The 23059-nt window shown below is 47.4% G+C and overlaps 1 protein-coding gene across 1 annotated transcript in view; it reads right to left on the reverse strand.

Moving 5' to 3' along the window:
• The window catches only part of ANTXR1 (ANTXR cell adhesion molecule 1), a 320379-nt gene that overhangs the window by 216378 nt on the left and 80942 nt on the right, over positions 1–23059 (reverse strand). The gene's annotated exons all lie outside the window — the stretch shown is intronic.

Below are 23059 nucleotides of genomic sequence, written 5' to 3' on the forward strand. Positions count from 1 at the left end.
AACTTATCTAGATGTGTCATGAGCACTTTTATCCCCAAAGTGCTTCACGAAAGTTTATAACGCCTGGGCGTGAAAAAAAAAAATCCTATTTTTTCCACAAACATGATAGTTTAGTCCCCAATTTTTTATTTTCTCAAGGGTAAAAGGAGAAATTGGACCCCAAAAGTTGTTGTCCAATTTGTCCTGAGTACGCTGATACCCCATATGTGGGGGGAACCACTGTTTGGACACATGGCAGGGCTCAGAAGGAAAGGAGCGCCGTTTGACTTTTTCAAGCTAAATTTGGCTGGAATTGAGATCGGACGCCATGTCACGTTTGGCGAGCCCCTGATGTGCCTAAACAGTGGAAACCCCCCACAAGTGACCCCATTTTGGAAACTAGACCCCCTAAGGAACTTATCTAGATGTGTCATGAGTAGGGTTGAGCGAAACGGGTCGTTCATTTTCAAAAGTCGCCGACTTTTGGCAAAGTCGGGTTTCATGAAACCCGATCCGACCCCTGTGCGGGGTCGGCCATGCGGTACGCGACTTTCACGCCAAAGTCGCGTTTCAATGACGCGAAAAGCGCCATTTCTCAGCCAATGAAGGTAAACGCAGAGTGTGGGCAGCGTGATGACATAGGTCCTGGTCCCCACCATCTTAGAGAAGGGCATTGCAGTGATTGGCTTGCTGTCTGCAGCGTCACAGGGGCTATAAAGGGGAGTTCCCGCCGACCGCCATGTTACTGCTGCTGATCTGAGCTTAGGGAGAGGTTGCTGCCGCTTCGTCAGAAGCAGGGATAGCGTTAGGCAGGGTCCATTAACCACCAAACCGCTTGTGCTGTAGCGATTTCCACTGCCCAACACCACCTTCGGTGTGCAGGGACAGTGGAAGCTACATTTTTTTTTTTTCCCCCTCAGCGCTGTAGCTCATTGGGCTGCCCTAGAAGGCTCCCTGATAGCTGCATTGCTGTGTGTACGCCGCTGTGCAAACCAACTGCTTTTTTCAAAGCACAAATCCTCTTGTTCCTTCCTTTCTGCACAGCTATCTTTTTTGTTTGTACACACTTTTTATTTAATTTGTGCATCAGTCCACTCCTTATTGCTGCCTGCCATACCTGGCTGAGATTACTGCAGGGAGATAGTAATTGAAGGACACTCCCTGTTTTTTGTTTTTTTTTGTGGGAGATTAAGATTGACATTTCTGCTAGAGTGCCATCCCTGTCTGTGTCATCTCTCACTCAGTGGGCCATAGAAAGCCTATTTATTTTTTTGCTTGATTTGGGTTATAAAATCTACCTGAAAAAATCACTACATCAATCAGTGGGAGAAAAATATTGGCCTCAGGGCTTGTGTGCCACTCTTGACTCCTGTGTGTGCCATCTCTCAGTCAGTGGGCCATAGAAAGCCTATTTATTTTTTTGCTTGATTTTGGTTCTAAAATCTACCTGAAAAAATCACTACATCAATCAGTGGGAGAAAAATATTGGCCTCAGGGCTTGTGTGCCACTCTTGACTCCTGTGTGTGCCATCTCTCAGTCAGTGGGCCATAGAAAGCCTATTTATTTTTTTGCTTTATTTGGGTTCTAAATTCTACCTGAAAAAATCAATAAATCAATCAGTGGGAGATTAATATTGGCCTTTGGGCTTGTGTGCCAGTCCTAAGCGTGCCATCTCTCTCTCTCAGATAGTGGGTCATAGAAAGCCTATTTTTTTTTTTTTTATTGGGTTTATAAATTTTCCCTGGAACCAAAAAAAAAAAGTGGGAGATTAATATTGGCCTCTGGGCTTGTGTGCCAGTCCTGAGCGTGCCATCTCTCTCACAAATAGTGGGCCATAGAAAGCCTATTTATTTTTTTGCTTGATTTGGGTTCTAAAATGTACCTGAAAAAATCACTACATCAATCAGTGGGAGAAAAATATTGGCCTCAGGGCTTGTGTGCCACTCCTGACTCCTGTGTGCATCATCACTCACTCAGTGGGCCATAGAAAGCCCATTTTTTTTTTTTTTGCTTTATTTGGGTTCTAAATTCTACCTGAAAAAATCAATAAATCAATCAGTGGGAGATTAATATTGGCCTTTGGGCTTGTGTGCCAGTCCTAAGCGTGCCATCTCTCTCTCTCAGATAGTGGGCCATAGAAAGCCTATTTATTTATTTTTTTTTTATTGGGTTTATAAATTTTCCCTGGAAAAAAAAAAAAAAGTGGGAGATTAATATTGGCCTCTGGGCTTGTGTGCCACTCCTGACTCCTGTGTGCGTCATCTCTCACTCAGTGGGCCATAGAAAGCCTTTTTTTGTTTTATTTGTTTTCTAAATTCTCCCTGAAAAAATCATTTTATTTGTTTTCTAAATTCTTCCTGAAAAAATCATTTTATTCTATTATTTTTTTTTCCTAAAGTCTCCCTGAAAAAAAAAAAAAAAAAAAAAAATCAGTGGGAGATTAATATTGCCCTTTCTGCTTGTGTGCCAGTCTTGACTCCTGGGTGTGCCATCTCTCTCTCTCTCTCCAATTGTGGGCCATAGAAAGCCTATTATTTTTTTAGCTTGATTTGGGTTCCAAAATCGACCTGAAAAAATCACTACATCAATCAGTGGGAGATAAATATTGGCCTCTGGGCTTGTGTGCCACTCCTGACTCCTGTGTGCGTCATCTCTCACTCAGTGGGCCATAGAAAGCCTTTTTTTGTTTTATTTGTTTTCTAAATTCTCCCTGAAAAAATCATTTTATTTTATTTGGTTTCTAAATTCTTCCTGAAAAATCATTTTATTCTATTTTTTTTTCCTAAAGTCTCCCTGAAAAAAAAAAAAAAAAAACAAATCAGTGGGAGATTAATATTGCCCATTCTGCTTGTGTGCCAGTCTTGACTCCTGGGTGTGCCATCTCTCTCTCTCTCTCCAATTGTGGGCCATAGAAAGCCTATTATTTTTTTAGCTTGATTTGGGTTCCAAAATCTACCTGAAAAAATCACTACATCAATCAGTGGGAGATAAATATTGGCCTCTGGGCTTGTGTGCCACTCCTGACTCCTGTGTGCGTCATCTCTCACTCAGTGGGCCATAGAAAGCCTTTTTTTGTTTTATTTGTTTTCTAAATTCTCCCTGAAAAAATCACTTCATTTTATTTGGTTTCTAAATTCTTCCTGAAAAAATCATTTTATTCTATTATTTTTTTTTCCTAAAGTCTCCCTGAAAAAAAAAAAAAAATCAAATCAGTGGGAGATTAATATTTACATTTGTGCTTCAGTGACAGTCCTGCGTGTGTGGCATCTCTCTCATTTGTTGCCACCAACAACAGAGTGTGTAACATTGTGCCTGATTTTCGTTGTGGTCTCACTCACCTGTAAAGGGGTAGCTAAATCATACTGAAGTTATAGCTCACCGTGTAATTTGTGTGACAGCAACAAATACCGTTAGTTTGTTTACGTTTTTAAAACAATGAGGAAGTATGGTGGAAGAGGTCGTGGCCGGGGGCGTTCATTGTCAGCTGGTAATGAGGGTAGTGGTAGTGGTGGAGCATCAGCTGGTCGTGGGAAAAAAAATATTGCACCTAAGTCTGGAGCTGTGGAGCCAGGTTCGTCGTCAGGCTACACAAGGCCTCGAACGCTCCCTTTTCTGGGAGTAGGAAAACCGCTTTTAAAGCCGGAGCAGCAAGAGCAAGTTTTGGCTTATCTTGCTGACTCAGCCTCTAGCTCTTTTGCCTCCTCTCGTGAAACTGGTAAATGTCAAAGCAGCGCGTCATTAGTGGATGTTCACGGTCAGGGACAAGTCGCTTCCTTGTCCTCTTCAGCAAAAACAACAACAGAGAAGAATGCAGCAGGCGACACAACGGGTTACTCCATGGAGCTCTTTACACATACCGTCCCTGGCTTAGAAAGTGAAGCAGTTAACAGTCCATGCCCATTACAAGTTGAATCTGACATGGAGTGCACTGATGCACAGCCACAGCCAGACTACTATGCTGGTCCTTTGACTCAGACCACAACATTGCCCTCGCAGGGTAATGATCAAGAATCAGACCCTGATGAGACTATGTTGCCCCATCACGAACGCTATACCACCGACCGACACGGTGACACAGACGAAGTTGCACATGAGCTACAAGAAGAGGTAGATGACCCAGTTCTTGACCCCGATTGGCAGCCATTGGGGGAACAGGGTGCAGGCGGCAGCAGTTCTGAAGCGGAGGAGGAGGGGCCGCAGCAGGCATCAACATCGCAACAGGTTCCATCTGCCGGGCCCGTATCTTGCCCAAAACGCGTGGCAAAGCCAAAACCTGTTGGAGGACAGCGTGGCCATCCGGTTAAAGCTCAGTCTGCAATGCCTGAAAAGGTATCCGATGCTAGAAAGAGTGCAGTCTGGCATTTTTTTAAACAATATCCAATTGATCAGCGCAAAGTCATCTGTCAAAAATGTTCAACTACCTTAAGCAGAGGACAGAATCTGAAAAGTCTCAATACAAGTTGCATGCATAGACATTTAACCACCATGCATTTGCAAGCCTGGACTAACTACCAAACGTCCCTTAAGGTTGTAGCACCCTCGGCCAATGAAGCTAGTCAGCAACGCAACATCCCTTCCGGCAGTGTAGGGCCACCATTTTCCGCACCACCTGCAGTATCTGTGCAGGTTTCTTTGCCAGGCCAATGCAGTCAGGGTCAGGGAATCACCAGTTTCGTAGTAGGAAACACTGCATCTAGGGCACCGGCGGCAACAATACCATCTCCCACTGTCTCTCAGTCTGCCATGTCCACCGGCACCCCCGCTAGTTCCACGATCTCCAGCTCTCCAGTCCAGCTCACCCTACATGAGACTATGGTTAGAAAAAGGAAGTACTTAGCCTCGCATCCGCGTACACAGGGTTTGAACGCACACATAGCTAGACTAATCTCGTTAGAGATGATGCCCTACCGGTTAGTTGAAAGCGAAGCTTTCAAAGCCCTGATGGACTACGCTGTACCATGGTACGAGCTACCCAGTCGACACTTTTTTCCAGAAAAGCCATCCCAGCCCTCCACCAGCATGTTAAAGAGCGCATCGTCCATGCACTCAGGCAATCTGTGAGCACAAAGGTGCACCTGACAACAGATGCATGGACCAGTAGGCATGGCCAGGGACGTTACGTGTCCATCACGGCACACTGGGTAAATGTGGTGGATGCAGGGTCCACAGGGGACAGCAAGTTTGGGACAGTTCTGCCTAGCCCACGGTCTAGGAAACAATTGGCTGTAGCCGTTCGCACCCCCTCCTCCTCCTCTTCGTCCTCCTGCAGAAGCGAGAGCTCGTCCACAGACCGCAGTCGCACAACCACTCCATCCGCAGCTGCCACTGTTGCACACCAGGTCTCCCATTATGGGGCAGCTACTGGCAAACGTCAGCAGGCTGTATTGGCTATGAAGTGTTTGGGCGACAACAGACACACCGCGGAAGTTCTGTCCGAGTTCTTGCAGAAAGAAACGCAGTCGTGGCTGGGCACTGTAGATCTTGAGGCAGGTAAGGTAGTGAGTGATAACGGAAGGAATTTCATGGCTGCCATCTCCCTTTCCCAACTGAAACACATTCCTTGCCTGGCTCACACCTTAAACCTGGTGGTGCAGTGCTTCCTGAAAAGTTATCCGGGGTTATCCGACCTGCTCCTCAAAGTGCGTGGACTTTGCTCACATATCCGCCGTTCGCCCGTACACTCCAGCCGTATGCAGACCTATCAGCGTTCTTTGAACCTTCCCCAGCATCGCCTAATCATAGACGTTGCAACAAGGTGGAACTCAACACTGCACATGCTTCAGAGACTGTGCGAACAGAGGCGGGCTGTTATGTTTTTGTGGGAGGATACACATACACGGGCAGGCAGTAGGATGGCAGACATGGAGTTGTCAGGTGTGCAGTGGTCGAAGATTCAAGACATGTGTCAAGTCCTTCAGTGTTTTGAGGAATGCACACGGCTGGTTAGTGCAGACAACGCCATAATAAGCATGAGCATCCCCCTAATGCGTCTGCTGATGCAAAGTTTGACGCACATAAAGGATCAGGCATCTGCAGCTGAGGAAGAGGAAAGCCTTGATGACAGTCAGCCATTGTCTGGCCAGGGCAGTGTACAGGACGAGTTAGCGGGCGAAGAGGAGGAGGAGGACGAGGAGGATGATGGGGATGATTATATTTTTAATGAGGAAGCTTTTCCGGGGCCACTGGAAATTGGTGGCGCGGCAAGGCCGGGTTCTGGTTTTTGGAGGGACACAAGTGATGTGGATTTGCCTGAAACTGCCCCTCAACCAAGCACAACCGCAGATTTGAGAACTGGAACTTTGGCCCACATGGCGGATTATGCCTTACGTATCCTCAAAAGTGACACACGCATAACTAAAATGATGAATGATGACGATTACTGGTTGGCCTGCCTCCTTGATCCTCGCTATAAAGGCAAATTGCAAAATATAATGCCACATGAGAACTTGGAACTAATATTAGCAACCAAACAATCAACTCTTGTTGACCGTTTGCTTCTGGCATTCCCTGCACACAGCGCCCATGATCGTTCTCACACGAGCTGCAGGGGCCAGCAGACCAGAGGAGTTAGAGGGGCAGAAATCAGAAGTGGCGTTGGCCAGAGGGGTTTTCTGAGCAGGTTGTGGAGTGATTTTGCTATGACCGCAGACAGGACAGGTACTGCAGCATCAATTCAAAGTGACAGGAGACAACATTTGTCCAGTATGGTTACAAACTATTTTTCATCCCTTATCGATGTTCTCCCTCAACCGTCATTCCCATTTGATTACTGGTCATCAAAATTAGACACCTGGCCAGAATTGGCAGAATATGCATTGCAGGAGCTTGCTTGCCCGGCAGCTAGTGTCCTATCAGAAAGAGTATTCAGTGCTGCAGGTTCAATACTAACAGAAAAAAGGACTCGTCTGGCTACCCAAAATGTAGATGATCTAACCTTCATTAAAATGAACCACAACTGGATTTCGAAATCTTTTGCCCCACCTTGCCCGGCTGACACCTAGCTTTCCTATGAAAAGGTCTTGCCTGTGGACTATTCTGAATGCCTTTTCCAATCTCGTAATTTTCTGCACCTGATTGTCCAGCATACGACATGTTTACACCTCACTAAATGGCCAAACTCCCCACACGGGGCCGTGGTATCGACACTTGGCGACAGCACCCGTGAGAGTGCAGTTTGTCTGAAGAGGTGGGTGTGCCCGCTTTTGGTCGACGGCACTGCCACTGGGTCCCTCCTAGTACAATAAAGTGTCTCTGGCGGTGGTGGTGCGCACCCAACGTCAGACACACCGTTGTAATATGAGGGGCCCTGGGCCTGTACCGCCGGCCACAAGACAGTTCCCCCCCCAGCTCAAACAGTGCTCTACCACTTGCAAAATTATCTCACAGCTCCACCAATGTTTAGTCTATGCGCTGACATCCTTCAATGCCTGCCACTGACAATACCATTGTATTGACATTTTTGTTATGTTAGGCCTTCGATGCCTGTCTGTGGTCACTCCTTCCACTAGGCCTCCACTGACCACACTACTGCTGCCCGTGTACCCCTGGAACCAATTTAAAATTGCCTACAGCCATGTGTTATTATTTTAGGCCTTCGATGCCTGTCTGCGGTCACTCCTTCCACTAGGCCTCCACTGACCACACCACTGCTGCCCGTGTACCCCTGGAACCAATTTAAAATTGCCTACAGCCATGTGTTATTATTTTAGGCCTTTGATGCCTGTCTGCGGTCACTCCTTCCACTAGGCCTCCACTGACCACACCACTGCTGCCCGTGTACCCCTGGAACCAATTTAAAATTGCCTACAGCCATGTGTTATTATTTTAGGCCTTCGATGCCTGTCTGCGGTCACTCCTTCCACTAGGCCTCCACTGACCACACCACTGCTGCCCGTGTACCCCTGGAACCAATTTAAAATTGCCTACAGCCATGTGTTATTATTTTAGGCCTTCGATGCCTGTCTGCGGTCACTCCTTCCACTAGGCCTCCACTGACCACACCACTGCTGCCCGTGTACCCCTGGAACCAATTTAAAATTGCCTACAGCCAGCCCAATTTTTTTACTTTAGGCCTTCGATGCCTGTCTGCGGTCACTCCTTCCACTAGGCCTCCACTGACCACACCACTGCTGCCCGTGTACCCCTGGAACCAATTTAAAATTGCCTACAGCCATGTGTTATTATTTTAGGCCTTCGATGCCTGTCTGCGGTCACTCCTTCCACTAGGCCTCCACTGACCACACCACTGCTGCCCGTGTACCCCTGGAACCAATTTAAAATTGCCTACAGCCATGTGTTATTATTTTAGGCCTTCGATGCCTGTCTGCGGTCACTCCTTCCACTATGCCTCCACTGACCACACCACTGCTGCCCGTGTACCCCTGGAACCAATTTAAAATTGCCTACAGCCATGTGTTATTATTTTAGGCCTTCGATGCCTGTCTGCGGTCACTCCTTCCACTAGGCCTCCACTGACCACACCACTGCTGCCCGTGTACCCCTGGAACCAATTTAAAATTGCCTACAGCCATGTGTTATTATTTTAGGCCTTCGATGCCTGTCTGCGGTCACTCCTTCCACTAGGCCTCCACTGACCACACCACTGCTGCCCGTGTACCCCTGGAACCAATTTAAAATTGCCTACAGCCATGTGTTATTATTTTAGGCCTTCGATGCCTGTCTGCGGTCACTCCTTCCACTAGGCCTCCACTGACCACACCACTGCTGCCCGTGTACCCCTGGAACCAATTTAAAATTGCCTACAGCCAGCCCAATTTTTTTACTTTAGGCCTTCGATGCCTGTCTGCGGTCACTCCTTCCACTAGGCCTCCACTGACCACACCACTGCTGCCCGTGTACCCCTGGAACCAATTTAAAATTGCCTACAGCCATGTGTTATTATTTTAGGCCTTCGATGCCTGTCTGCGGTCACTCCTTCCACTAGGCCTCCACTGACCACACCACTGCTGCCCGTGTACCCCTGGAACCAATTTAAAATTGCCTACAGCCATGTGTTATTATTTTAGGCCTTCGATGCCTGTCTGCGGTCACTCCTTCCACTATGCCTCCACTGACCACACCACTGCTGCCCGTGTACCCCTGGAACCAATTTAAAATTGCCTACAGCCATGTGTTATTATTTTAGGCCTTCGATGCCTGTCTGCGGTCACTCCTTCCACTAGGCCTCCACTGACCACACCACTGCTGCCCGTGTACCCCTGGAACCAATTTAAAATTGCCTACAGCCATGTGTTATTATTTTAGGCCTTCGATGCCTGTCTGCGGTCACTCCTTCCACTAGGCCTCCACTGACCACACCACTGCTGCCCGTGTACCCCTGGAACCAATTTAAAATTGTCTACAGCCATGTGTTATTATTTTAGGCCTTCGATGCCTGTCTGCGGTCACTCCTTCCACTAGGCCTCCACTGACCACACCACTGCTGCCCGTGTACCCCTGGAACCAATTTAAAATTGCCTACAGCCATGTGTTATTATTTTAGGCCTTCGATGCCTGTCTGCGGTCACTCCTTCCACTAGGCCTCCACTGACCACACCACTGCTGCCCGTGTACCCCTGGAACCAATTTAAAATTGCCTACAGCCATGTGTTATTATTTTAGGCCTTCGATGCCTGTCTGCGGTCACTCCTTCCACTAGGCCTCCACTGACCACACCACTGCTGCCCGTGTACCCCTGGAACCAACATCAGAAAATATAAAAATAAGTATTTTGCTTATAAAAAAGAAAATACTGGAGAGATATCAAATGCAGACATTTTAACATTAAAAACAAACACATACAACAAAAATCTGGTACAGTACTAAAAATGGCCACCAGCTACAATAACTTTCTCCTGCAAGTAGTTAACTGAAAGGTTTTTTCAATTTTAAACACAGATATGGCATCCACCGAGTGTTGTCCTGTAGCGTCTTCTTTATATTATTGCCAAGAAGATGCAAAACAATGAAAATAATAAAATCATTATTTACCAAAAAAATAGAGTAAGTCAAAACCACATTGCAAATAAACATTCATTACAAATAAAGAAGCAGGGCGCGTCCGAGGGTGAGTATATACCTAATAAGAATATAATCACCCTCGGACGCGCCCTGCTTCTTTCCGACAGCCTTCCTTCCTAAGAATCAGCCCTTCCGTGGTGTAGAGAGAGGGTTTGTTACACTCCAAGGTGTTCCCCAGGTTGCCTTTCCTGAGCTTCGATCTTCTGGCTCTCGTTTAGTAGTTGTTGGAAACTACGCTGCATTAGGCCTACAAATTGGCTATGGGGTGTAGAGAGATGGTGTGTTCCACTGTAGAGAGATGGTGTGTTCCACTCCAAGGTGTTCCCCAGGTTTCCTCGCCAATGCTTCGATCATCATGCTCTCGTTTAGTAGTTGTTGGAAACTACGCTGCATTGGGCCTACAAATTGGGTATGGGGTGTAGAGAGATGGTGTGTTCCACTCCAAGGTGTTCCCCAGGTTGCCTTTCCTAAGCTTCGATCTTCCGGCTCTCGTTTAGTAGTTGTTGGAAACTACGCTGCATTAGGCCTACAAATTGGGTATGGGGTGTAGAGAGATGGTGTGTTCCACTGTAGAGAGATGGTGTGTTCCACTCCAAGGTGTTCCCCAGGTTTCCTCGCCAATGCTTCGATCATCATGCTCTCGTTTAGTAGTTGTTGGAAACTACGCTGCATTAGGCCTACAAATTGGGTATGGGGTGTAGAGAGATGGTGTGTTCCACTCCAAGGTGTTCCCCAGGTTGCCTTTCCTGAGCTTCGATCTTCCGGCTCTCGTTTAGTAGTTGTTGGAAACTACGCTGCATTAGGCCTACAAATTGGGTATGGGGTGTAGAGAGATGGTGTGTTCCACTCCAAGGTGTTCCCCAGGTTTCCTCGCCAATGCTTCGATCATCATGCTCTCGTTTAGTAGTTGTTGGAAACTACGCTGCATTGGGCCTACAAATTGGGTATGGGGTGTAGAGAGATGGTGTGTTCCACTCCAAGGTGTTCTCCAGGTTTCCTCGCCAATGCTTCGATCATCATGCTCTCGTTTAGTAGTTGTTGGAAACTACACTGCATTGGGCCTACAAATTGGGTATGGGGTGTAGAGAGATGGTGTGTTCCACTCCAAGGTGTTCCCCAGGTTTCCTCGCCAATGCTTCGATCATCATGCTCTCGTTTAGTAGTTGTTGGAAACTACGCTGCATTAGGCCTACAAATTGGGTATGGGGTGTAGAGAGATGGTGTGTTTCACTCCAAGGTGTTCCCCAGGTTTCCTCGCCAATGCTTCGATCATCATGCTCTCGTTTAGTAGTTGTTGGAAACTACGCTGCATTAGGCCTACAAATTGGGTATGGGGTGTAGAGAGATGGTGTGTTCCACTCCAAGGTGTTCCCCAGGTTTCCTCGCCAATGCTTCGATCATCATGCTCTCGTTTAGTAGTTGTTGGAAACTACGCTGCATTGGGCCTACAAATTCAAGCTTCAGGAGGCTAATTTGCATATTCCAGGTGCCTTCTGGGAGAAGCGAAGTCTCCCTAAGCTAGAAGATCGTTGGGTACAGCCGGGACCAGCTGCTTCGAAAGCATCACCAAACCAGGGATTCAAGCTTCAGGAGGCTAATTTGCATATTCCAGGTGCCTTCTGGGAGAAGCGAAGTCTCCCTAAGCTAGAAGATCGTTGGGTACAGCCGGGACCAGCTGCTTCGAAAGCATCACCAAACCAGGGATTCAAGCTTCAGGAGGCTAATTTGCATATTCCAGGTGCCTTCTGGGAGAAGCGAAGTCTCCCTAAGCTAGAAGATCGTTGGGTACAGCCGGGACCAGCTGCTTCGAAAGCATCACCAAACCAGGGATTCAAGCTTCAGGAGGCTAATTTGCATATTCCAGGTGCCTTCTGGGAGAAGCGAAGTCTCCCTAAGCTAGAAGATCGTTGGGTACAGCCGGGACCAGCTGCTTCGAAAGCATCACCAAACCAGGGATTCAAGCTTCAGGAGGCTAATTTGCATATTCCAGGTGCCTTCTGGGAGAAGCGAAGTCTCCCTAAGCTAGAAGATCGTTGGGTACAGCCGGGACCAGCTGCTTCGAAAGCATCACCAAACCAGGGATTCAAGCTTCAGGAGGCTAATTTGCATATTCCAGGTGCCTTCTGGGAGAAGCGAAGTCTCCCTAAGCTAGAAGATCGTTGGGTACAGCCGGGACCAGCTGCTTCGAAAGCATCACCAAACCAGGGATTCAAGCTTCAGGAGGCTAATTTGCATATTCCAGGTGCCTTCTGGGAGAAGCGAAGTCTCCCTAAGCTAGAAGATCGTTGGGTACAGCCGGGACCAGCTGCTTCGAAAGCATCACCAAACCAGGGATTCAAGCTTCAGGAGGCTAATTTGCATATTCCAGGTGCCTTCTGGGAGAAGCGAAGTCTCCCTAAGCTAGAAGATCGTTGGGTACAGCCGGGACCAGCTGCTTCGAAAGCATCACCAAACCAGGGATTCAAGCTTCAGGAGGCTAATTTGCATATTCCAGGTGCCTTCTGGGAGAAGCGAAGTCTCCCTAAGCTAGAAGATCGTTGGGTACAGCCGGGACCAGCTGCTTCGAAAGCATCACCAAACCAGGGATTCAAGCTTCAGGAGGCTAATTTGCATATTCCAGGTGCCTTCTGGGAGAAGCGAAGTCTCCCTAAGCTAGAAGATCGTTGGGTACAGCCGGGACCAGCTGCTTCGAAAGCATCACCAAACCAGGGATTCAAGCTTCAGGAGGCTAATTTGCATATTCCAGGTGCCTTCTGGGAGAAGCGAAGTCTCCCTAAGCTAGAAGATCGTTGGGTACAGCCGGGACCAGCTGCTTCGAAAGCATCACCAAACCAGGGATTCAAGCTTCAGGAGGCTAATTTGCATATTCCAGGTGCCTTCTGGGAGAAGCGAAGTCTCCCTAAGCTAGAAGATCGTTGGGTACAGCCGGGACCAGCTGCTTCGAAAGCATCACCAAACCAGGGATTCAAGCTTCAGGAGGCTAATTTGCATATTCCAGGTGCCTTCTGGGAGAAGCGAAGTCTCCCTAAGCTAGAAGATCGTTGGGTACAGCCGGGACCAGCTGCTTCGAAAGCATCACCAAACCAGGGATTCAAGCTTCAGGAGGCTAATTTGCATATTCCAGGTGCCTTCTGGGAGAAGCGAAGTCTCCCTAAGCTAGAAGATCGTTGGGTACAGCCGGGACCAGCTGCTTCGAAAGCATCACCAAACCAGGGATTCAAGCTTCAGGAGGCTAATTTGCATATTCCAGGTGCATTCTGGGAGAAGCGAAGTCTCCCTAAGCTAGAAGATCGTTGGGTACAGCCGGGACCAGCTGCTTCGAAAGCATCACCAAACCAGGGATTCAAGCTTCAGGAGGCTAATTTGCATATTCCAGGTGCCTTCTGGGAGAAGCGAAGTCTCCCTAAGCTAGAAGATCGTTGGGTACAGCCGGGACCAGCTGCTTCGAAAGCATCACCAAACCAGGGATTCAAGCTTCAGGAGGCTAATTTGCATATTCCAGGTGCCTTCTGGGAGAAGCGAAGTCTCCCTAAGCTAGAAGATCGTTGGGTACAGCCGGGACCAGCTGCTTCGAAAGCATCACCAAACCAGGGATTCAAGCTTCAGGAGGCTAATTTGCATATTCCAGGTGCCTTCTGGGAGAAGCGAAGTCTCCCTAAGCTAGAAAATCGTTGGGTACAGCCGGGACCAGCTGCTTCGAAAGGATCACCAAACCAGGGATTCAAGCTTCAGGAGGCTAATTTGCATATTCCAGGTGCCTTCTGGGAGAAGCGAAGTCTCCCTAAGCTAGAAGATCGTTGGGTACAGCCGGGACCAGCTGCTTCGAAAGCATCACCAAACCAGGGATTCAAGCTTCAGGAGGCTAATTTGCATATTCCAGGTGCCTTCTGGGAGAAGCGAAGTCTCCCTAAGCTAGAAGATCGTTGGGTACAGCCGGGACCAGCTGCTTCGAAAGCATCACCAAACCAGGGATTCAAGCTTCAGGAGGCTAATTTGCATATTCCAGGTGCCTTCTGGGAGAAGCGAAGTCTCCCTAAGCTAGAAGATCGTTGGGTACAGCCGGGACCAGCTGCTTCGAAAGCATCACCAAACCAGGGATTCAAGCTTCAGGAGGCTAATTTGCATATTCCAGGTGCCTTCTGGGAGAAGCGAAGTCTCCCTAAGCTAGAAGATCGTTGGGTACAGCCGGGACCAGCTGCTTCGAAAGCATCACCAAACCAGGGATTCAAGCTTCAGGAGGCTAATTTGCATATTCCAGGTGCCTTCTGGGAGAAGCGAAGTCTCCCTAAGCTAGAAGATCGTTGGGTACAGCCGGGACCAGCTGCTTCGAAAGCATCACCAAACCAGGGATTCAAGCTTCAGGAGGCTAATTTGCATATTCCAGGTGCCTTCTGGGAGAAGCGAAGTCTCCCTAAGCTAGAAGATCGTTGGGTACAGCCGGGACCAGCTGCTTCGAAAGCATCACCAAACCAGGGATTCAAGCTTCAGGAGGCTAATTTGCATATTCCAGGTGCCTTCTGGGAGAAGCGAAGTCTCCCTAAGCTAGAAGATCGTTGGGTACAGCCGGGACCAGCTGCTTCGAAAGCATCACCAAACCAGGGATTCAAGCTTCAGGAGGCTAATTTGCATATTCCAGGTGCCTTCTGGGAGAAGCGAAGTCTCCCTAAGCTAGAAGATCGTTGGGTACAGCCGGGACCAGCTGCTTCGAAAGCATCACCAAACCAGGGATTCAAGCTTCAGGAGGCTAATTTGCATATTCCAGGTGCCTTCTGGGAGAAGCGAAGTCTCCCTAAGCTAGAAGATCGTTGGGTACAGCCGGGACCAGCTGCTTCGAAAGCATCACCAAACCAGGGATTCAAGCTTCAGGAGGCTAATTTGCATATTCCAGGTGCCTTCTGGGAGAAGCGAAGTCTCCCTAAGCTAGAAGATCGTTGGGTACAGCCGGGACCAGCTGCTTCGAAAGCATCACCAAACCAGGGATTCAAGCTTCAGGAGGCTAATTTGCATATTCCAGGTGCCTTCTGGGAGAAGCGAAGTCTCCCTAAGCTAGAAGATCGTTGGGTACAGCCGGGACCAGCTGCTTCGAAAGCATCACCAAACCAGGGATTCAAGCTTCAGGAGGCTAATTTGCATATTCCAGGTGCCTTCTGGGAGAAGCGAAGTCTCCCTAAGCTAGAAGATCGTTGGGTACAGCCGGGACCAGCTGCTTCGAAAGCATCACCAAACCAGGGATTCAAGCTTCAGGAGGCTAATTTGCATATTCCAGGTGCCTTCCGGGAGAAGCGAAGTCTCCCTAAGCTAGAAGATCGTTGGGTACAGCCGGGACCAGCTGCTTCGAAAGCATCACCAAACCAGGGATTCAAGCTTCAGGAGGCTAATTTGCATATTCCAGGTGCCTTCCGGGAGAAGCGAAGTCTCCCTAAGCTAGAAGATCGTTGGGTACAGCCGGGACCAGCTGCTTCGAAAGCATCACCAAACCAGGGATTCAAGCTTCAGGAGGCTAATTTGCATATTCCAGGTGCCTTCCGGGAGAAGCGAAGTCTCCCTAAGCTAGAAGATCGTTGGGTACAGCCGGGACCAGCTGCTTCGAAAGCATCACCAAACCAGGGATTCAAGCTTCAGGAGGCTAATTTGCATATTCCAGGTGCCTTCCGGGAGAAGCGAAGTCTCCCTAAGCTAGAAGATCGTTGGGTACAGCCGGGACCAGCTGCTTCGAAAGCATCACCAAACCAGGGATTCAAGCTTCAGGAGGCTAATTTGCATATTCCAGGTGCCTTCTGGGAGAAGCGAAGTCTCCCTAAGCTAGAAGATCGTTGGGTACAGCCGGGACCAGCTGCTTCGAAAGCATCACCAAACCAGGGATTCAAGCTTCAGGAGGCTAATTTGCATATTCCAGGTGCCTTCTGGGAGAAGCGAAGTCTCCCTAAGCTAGAAGATCGTTGGGTACAGCCGGGACCAGCTGCTTCGAAAGCATCACCAAACCAGGGATTCAAGCTTCAGGAGGCTAATTTGCATATTCCAGGTGCCTTCTGGGAGAAGCGAAGTCTCCCTAAGCTAGAAGATCGTTGGGTACAGCCGGGACCAGCTGCTTCGAAAGCATCACCAAACCAGGGATTCAAGCTTCAGGAGGCTAATTTGCATATTCCAGGTGCCTTCTGGGAGAAGCGAAGTCTCCCTAAGCTAGAAGATCGTTGGGTACAGCCGGGACCAGCTGCTTCGAAAGCATCACCAAACCAGGGATTCAAGCTTCAGGAGGCTAATTTGCATATTCCAGGTGCCTTCTGGGAGAAGCGAAGTCTCCCTAAGCTAGAAGATCGTTGGGTACAGCCGGGACCAGCTGCTTCGAAAGCATCACCAAACCAGGGATTCAAGCTTCAGGAGGCTAATTTGCATATTCCAGGTGCCTTCTGGGAGAAGCGAAGTCTCCCTAAGCTAGAAGATCGTTGGGTACAGCCGGGACCAGCTGCTTCGAAAGCATCACCAAACCAGGGATTCAAGCTTCAGGAGGCTAATTTGCATATTCCAGGTGCCTTCTGGGAGAAGCGAAGTCTCCCTAAGCTAGAAGATCGTTGGGTACAGCCGGGACCAGCTGCTTCGAAAGCATCACCAAACCAGGGATTCAAGCTTCAGGAGGCTAATTTGCATATTCCAGGTGCCTTCTGGGAGAAGCGAAGTCTCCCTAAGCTAGAAGATCGTTGGGTACAGCCGGGACCAGCTGCTTCGAAAGCATCACCAAACCAGGGATTCAAGCTTCAGGAGGCTAATTTGCATTAGAATTTTTGCCTATAGGACATTATTGCAAGAGAGCTTGGCTGAGGAGATTACACAAGAAGGAAAACACACAGCAAGTCAGCAGGATCTAGGAGCAACATGGCAGATGTGACAACCTACATGGTGAGCTGCAGCATGTGCTACATGTTCACAGATCGACCAGAAGAAGAATCCAATTTCACCTGTCAGAAGTGTAGACTAGTGGCCCTTTTAGAAGAAAAGGTGCGGGGTCTGGAAGAAAGAATAGCAACTTTGAAACTCATCAAAGAGAATGAAGACTTTCTAGACAGAACAGAAGCATCTCTACTGGTCACAGAAGGTGCAAAAAGTGTCAGAGAACCTCCAAAAGCAGATGAGTGGAAGCATGTGACCAAAAGAAGCAAGAAGACCATGGAGAAATCACCAACCACACAACTGAAGAACCGATATCAAATCTTTGTAGAGGATGAAGATGGCACACCTAAGAATGAAGCAATACCAGCAAGCAAAAAAGAAAAGGGCACACAGCAACAAGTGACAGCAAAAAGTACAGCCAAGAAGCAACGAAGAGTGGTGGTGGTGGGAGACTCACTACTGAGAGGCACAGAAGCAGCCATCTGCAGACCGGACATAACTGCAAGAGAAGTATGCTGCCTTCCAGGTGCGATGATCAAGGATGTGACCGATAGGATACCAAAGCTCTTCAGCTCCAAGGACGTCCACCCATTTCTTCTGATACATGTTGGCACCAATGACACGGCAAGGAAGGACCTACCGACAATCTGCAAGGACTTTGAAGAGTTGGGGAAGAAAGTAAAGGAACTGGATGCACAGGTAGTTTTTTCTTCTATCCTTCCAGTAGACGGGCATGGCACCAGGAGATGGAACAGGATCCTTGATGCAAACAACTGGCTAAGACGATGGTGCAGACAACAAGGATTTGGATTCCTGGACCACGGTGTGAATTACTGGTATGATGGACTCCTCGCCAGAGACGGACTACACCTCAACAAACCTGGGAAACACACATTCGCCAGAAGACTCGCTACACTCATCAGGAGGGCGTTAAACTAGAAGAAGAGGGGACGGGAAGAAAAACTTTAGACTGGAACAAAGAAGACCCAGGAAAACATACTCAGAAGGGAGGTAAGAACATTTCTAAAACAATCCACAGTGAGGAGATTGGAACAAAACAAAATCCTCTAAACTGCATGCTCGCAAACGCCAGAAGCCTGACAAACAAGATGGAAGAACTAGAAGCAGAAATATCTACAGGTAACTTTGACATAGTGGGAATAACCGAGACATGGTTAGATGAAAGCTATGACTGGGCAGTTAACTTACAGGGTTACAGTCTGTTTAGAAAGGATCGTAAAAATCGGAGAGGAGGAGGGGTTTGTCTCTATGTAAAGTCTTGTCTAAAGTCCACTTTAAGGGAGGATATTAGCGAAGGGAATGAGGATGTCGAGTCCATATGGGTTGAAATTCATGGAGGGAAAAATGGTAACAAAATTTTCATTGGGGTCTGTTACAAACCCCCAAATATAACAGAAACCATGGAAAGTCTACTTCTAAAGCAGATAGATGAAGCTGCAACCCATAATGAGGTCCTGGTTATGGGGGACTTTAACTACCCGGATATTAACTGGGAAACAGAAACCTGTGAAACCCATAAAGGCAACAGGTTTCTGCTAATAACCAAGAAAAATTATCTTTCACAATTGGTGCAGAATCCAACCAGAGGAGCAGCACTTTTAGACCTAATACTATCTAATAGACCTGACAGAATAACAAATCTGCAGGTGGTTGGGCATTTAGGAAATAGCGACCACAATATTGTGCAGTTTCACCTGTCTTTCACTAGGGGGACTTGTCAGGGAGTCACAAAAACACTGAACTTTAGGAAGGCAAAGTTTGAACAGCTTAGAGATGCCCTTAATCTGGTAGACTGGGACAATATCCTCAGAAATGAGAATACAGATAATAAATGGGAAATGTTTAAGAACATCCTAAATAGGCAGTGTAAGCGGTTTATACCTTGTGGGAATAAAAGGACTAGAAATAGGAAAAACCCAATGTGGCTAAACAAAGAAGTAAGACAGGCAATTAACAGTAAAAAGAAAGCATTTGCACTACTAAAGCAGGATGGCACCATTGAAGCTCTAAAAAACTATAGGGAGAAAAATACTTTATCTAAAAAACTAATTAAAGCTGCCAAAAAGGAAACAGAGAAGCACATTGCTAAGGAGAGTAAAACTAATCCCAAACTGTTCTTCAACTATATCAATAGTAAAAGAATAAAAACTGAAAATGTAGGCCCCTCAAAAAATAGTGAGGAAAGAATGGTTGTAGATGACGAGGAAAAAGCTAACATATTAAACACCTTCTTCTCCACGGTATTCACGGTGGAAAATGAAATGCTAGGTGAAATCCCAAGAAACAATGAAAACCCTATATTAAGGGTCACCAATCTAACCCAAGAAGAGGTGCGAAACCGGCTAAATAAGATTAAAATAGATAAATCTCCGGGTCCGGATGGCATACACCCACGAGTACTAAGAGAACTAAGTAATGTAATAGATAAACCATTATTTCTTATTTTTAGTGACTCTATAGCGACAGGGTCTGTTCCGCAGGACTGGCGCATAGCAAATGTGGTGCCAATATTCAAAAAGGGCTCTAAAAGTGAACCTGGAAATTATAGGCCAGTAAGTCTAACCTCTATTGTTGGTAAAATATTTGAAGGGTTTCTGAGGGATGTTATTCTGGATTATCTCAATGAGAATAACTGTTTAACTCCATATCAGCATGGGTTTATGAGAAATCGCTCCTGTCAAACCAATCTAATCAGTTTTTATGAAGAGGTAAGCTATAGACTGGACCACGGTGAGTCATTGGACGTGGTATATCTCGATTTTTCCAAAGCGTTTGATACCGTGCCGCACAAGAGGTTGGTACACAAAATGAGAATGCTTGGTCTGGGGGAAAATGTGTGTAAATGGGTTAGTAACTGGCTTAGTGATAGAAAGCAGAGGGTGGTTATAAATGGTATAGTCTCTAACTGGGTCGCTGTGACCAGTGGGGTACCGCAGGGGTCAGTATTGGGACCTGTTCTCTTCAACATATTCATTAATGATCTGGTAGAAGGTTTACACAGTAAAATATCGATATTTGCAGATGATACAAAACTATGTAAAGCAGTTAATACAAGAGAAGATAGTATTCTGCTACAGATGGATCTGGATAAGTTGGAAACTTGGGCTGAAAGGTGGCAGATGAGGTTTAACAATGATAAATGTAAGGTTATACACATGGGAAGAAGGAATCAATATCACCATTACACACTGAACGGGAAACCACTGGGTAAATCTGACAGGGAGAAGGACTTGGGGATCCTAGTTAATGATAAACTTACCTGGAGCAGCCAGTGCCAGGCAGCAGCTGCCAAGGCAATCAGGATCATGGGGTGCATTAAAAGAGGTCTGGATACACATGATGAGAGCATTATACTGCCTCTGTACAAATCCCTAGTTAGACCGCACATGGAGTACTGTGTCCAGTTTTGGGCACCGGTGCTCAGGAAGGATATAATGGAACTAGAGAGAGTACAAAGGAGGGCAACAAAATTAATAAAGGGGATGGGAGAACTACAATACCCAGATAGATTAGCGAAATTAGGATTATTTAGTCTAGAAAAAAGACGACTGAGGGGCGATCTAATAACCATGTATAAGTATATAAGGGGACAATACAAATATCTCGCTGAGGATCTGTTTATACCAAGGAAGGTGACGGGCACAAGGGGGCATTCTTTGCGTCTGGAGGAGAGAAGGTTTTTCCACCAACATAGAAGAGGATTCTTTACTGTTAGGGCAGTGAGAATCTGGAATTGCTTGCCTGAGGAGGTGGTGATGGCGAACTCAGTCGAGGGGTTCAAGAGAGGCCTGGATGTCTTCCTGGAGCAGAACAATATTGTATCATACAATTATTAGGTTCTGTAGAAGGACGTAGATCTGGGGATTTATTATGATGGAATATAGGCTGAACTGGATGGACAAATGTCTTTTTTCGGCCTTACTAACTATGTTACTATGTTACTATGTTACAAATTGGGTATGGGGTGTAGAGAGATGGTGTGTTCCACTCCAAGGTGTTCCCCAGGTTGCCTTTCCTGAGCTTCGATCTTCCGGCTCTCGTTTAGTAGTTGTTGGAAACTACGCTGCATTAGGCCTACAAATTGGGTATGGGGTGTAGAGAGATGGTGTGTTCCACTGTAGAGAGATGGTGTGTTCCACTCCAAGGTGTTCCCCAGGTTTCCTCGCCAATGCTTCGATCATCATGCTCTCGTTTAGTAGTTGTTGGAAACTACGCTGCATTAGGCCTACAAATTGGGTATGGGGTGTAGAGAGATGGTGTGTTCCACTCCAAGGTGTTCCCCAGGTTTCCTCGCCAATGCTTCGATCATCATGCTCTCGTTTAGTAGTTGTTGGAAACTACGCTGCATTAGGCCTACAAATTGGGTATGGGGTGTAGAGAGATGGTGCGTTCCACTCCAAGGTGTTCCCCAGGTTTCCTCGCCAATGCTTCGATCATCATGCTCTAGTTTAGTAGTTGTTGGAAACTACGCTGCATTGGGCCTACAAATTGGGTATGGGGTGTAGAGAGATGGTGTGTTCCACTCCAAGGTGTTCTCCAGGTTGCCTTTCCTGAGCTTCGATCTTCCGGCTCTCGTTTAGTAGTTCTTGGAAACTACACTGCATTAGGCCTACAAATTGGGTATGGGGTGTAGAGAGATGGTGTGTTCCACTCCAAGGTGTTCTCCAGGTTGCCTTTCCTGAGCTTCGATCTTCCGGCTCTCGTTTAGTAGTTGTTGGAAACTACGCTGCATTAGGCCTACAAATTGGGTATGGGGTGTAGAGAGATGGTGTGTTCCACTCCAAGGTGTTCTCCAGGTTGCCTTTCCTGAACTTCTATCTTCAGGCTCTCATTAAATTGTGGTTAAACGGAACAACTGCATTTGGCGTACTAGTTGGTTTGGGGCCTACTATCGGTGTCTGCCACTCCTTGCTGTTCTGCTGGTTTCCTGTCCTGAAATTCCGTTTTCAGGCGCTCGTTAAGTAGTTGTTAATGTTAGACTGCATTTGGCCTACTAGTTGGGTTGGGGCCTACTATCGGTGTCTGCCACTCCTTGCTGTTCTCCTCCACTGAACAAAGCTGTGCCGCCTGTTTACTACTGTTGCCAATTTTGAACTGCATTTCGACTACTTACTGATTTGGGCCTACTCTCTGTGTCAGCCTCTCATTCCAGTTGTCCTCCACTGCAATGCCCCCTGATTAGTCCTGTGTTACCAATTTTGAACTGCATTTAGCCCACTTTATTCTTTGGGCCTATATCTGTGTTTCCTCCTCATCATGCCCATTGCCCAGCCTGTGATAGATGAGTCTGCTGGTACATTGACCCATAACGCAACATTTCCCGTGCACGCTACACTGCAAGATTGTGACCCTGCTGAAAGTCAGGTCCCCCTTCCCGCATACCATACCACCTTACACGGGGACAAACAGGAAGGTGCAGATGAAAGTGCAGGTTCCTTCATCAGGTGGGGGGAGGAATACTAGTTGGCGACGTCACTGGCACAGGGCCTCTCATAGTACGCAAAAGTGTTGCTGCCGGTGGGAGGCGCCCCCGCCGTGCAAACACACCGCTGTACTTTGAGGGGCCCTGTGCCAGTGCCAATGCCAACGAGTGGGCCCCCCCTGCTTGCTCAGGTTCACAGCACTTGCAAAGTTGAAATACTTACCTCTCCCTGCTCCACTGCCGTGACGTGGTCCAGATTTCCTGGGCCCACTAATTACTTGAACCAGCCCTACCCACCACAACTTTAGCCAAATGAACCCCAATTTCAAATGCCTTCCAATTATTATAAGGTAAATTACGCTTGACAAGCTTCATTAAGAAGAATGGATGGTTTTGACATTAAAATGGGCACTCTAGGTGTTTTCCTGGCCCCCACTCACTGCCGACTATGCTGCCCCATTGACTTGCATTGGGTTTCGTGTTTCGGTCGATCCCGACTTTACGTCATAATCGGCCGATTTCACTCGACCCGACTTTTGAGATAGTCGGGTTTCGCGAAACCCGGCTCGACTCTAAAAAGGTCAAGGTCGCTCAACTCTAGTCATGAGCACTTTTATCCCCCAAGTGCTTCACGAAAGTTTATAACGCCCGGGCGTGAAAAAAAAAATTCCTATTTTTTTCCACAAACATGATCGTTTAGTCCCCAATTTTTTATTTTCTCAAGGGTAAAA

The sequence above is a fragment of the Ranitomeya imitator genome, chromosome 4 (genome assembly GCF_032444005.1).
Source record: "Ranitomeya imitator isolate aRanImi1 chromosome 4, aRanImi1.pri, whole genome shotgun sequence".
NCBI lineage: Eukaryota > Metazoa > Chordata > Amphibia > Anura > Dendrobatidae > Ranitomeya > Ranitomeya imitator.